General features: G+C 36.3%; 1 protein-coding gene across 2 annotated transcripts in view; it reads right to left on the reverse strand.

Annotated features, from left to right (window-relative positions):
- Positions 1-1,133, reverse strand: part of LOC100538839 (homeobox protein Hox-A7) — an 11,259-nt gene that overhangs the window by 2,088 nt on the left and 8,038 nt on the right. The gene's annotated exons all lie outside the window — the stretch shown is intronic.

The following is a 1,133-nucleotide window of genomic DNA, read 5'->3' on the forward strand; positions in this document are numbered from 1 at the left end:
AAAAAAAAAAAAAAAGAACCACGAAGTCGAGAAAGAGAAATTGACTGATCGCTGCCCATTCGTCACCTCACATTATTTTATTCCTTTCGATCATGGGGGAAAAACAATAATAATAATGTTGTCGAAATTCTTTATTTGCGCGTGTGAATTATTTTTTACCCTCCCTTCGAGCTGTTTCCCTAATAAAAATAAAAGCACAATGAATTGTCAACAAGCATCTTTATTTTCCGTGTGACATAAAACACATTTATCGTGGGGGATACTTGAACACGGGATCACTTCCAAAGAGAGTTCACAGACATTTTTTTTTCCACTTCCAATACTTACACGGCATATCCAAATGTTCACAACGAACACATCGAAACACATTGTAACATACAATTGTTTGAATAAACTTTAGCCAAACCTTCGAGACGGGTTTATACAGAGATCTGAACGATACGTCATGCGACAAAGTTTCCCAATTAATTACATACTTCCCAATTTATGACATGGTCTTACAAATGAGCTCCAAGACAAATATAAATGAAAAAAAAAATCGTTCAAATATACAATATCTGCTATCTTAGGAAAATTCACGGTATTACATATTAACACGTTGGGATCATCAGGACAAACAGATACTTGAAAGGCGGTTACATGGTAATTTAAATTCACTTTGCCAAGAACACTTTCAGCTATATTGAGTAAGATCAACCCAGGATAAGGAAACGGCCTTGAGCAGAGGCAGCCTAAGGTAGAAGCCCACGGTAGATATTAAACCGTTTTGTACAATATTGGCGTGTGCGTTCGCTCCCTCACTCCAGAGAGTAAAGGTTCGCGGACAGAGATATATTGCAGCATATGGTTTTCATTAATAATTGCTTTGGAATAAATATATTATTTTAAATTTAAATATATTCAGCCTTTACGGTACCAAATTCTATACCAAAGCTATCGATGCGTGCTTTTTGAACGACTGCGCTTATGTTTCTAAAAGCGTTTTGCAATTCACATTAGTGCGTTATCTTCTTCTGACTACTAAAATACAGCATACTTTCGAAGATAGGTAGGCGGAGCAAGATATATAGGTAGTCTGAAAAATAGGTAGTACGACTCATTGCTGTGGATTGTAGTGGTTTGTGACACATCTT

This window comes from Meleagris gallopavo, chromosome 6, assembly GCF_000146605.3.
Source record: "Meleagris gallopavo isolate NT-WF06-2002-E0010 breed Aviagen turkey brand Nicholas breeding stock chromosome 6, Turkey_5.1, whole genome shotgun sequence".
Classification (NCBI taxonomy): domain Eukaryota; kingdom Metazoa; phylum Chordata; class Aves; order Galliformes; family Phasianidae; genus Meleagris; species Meleagris gallopavo.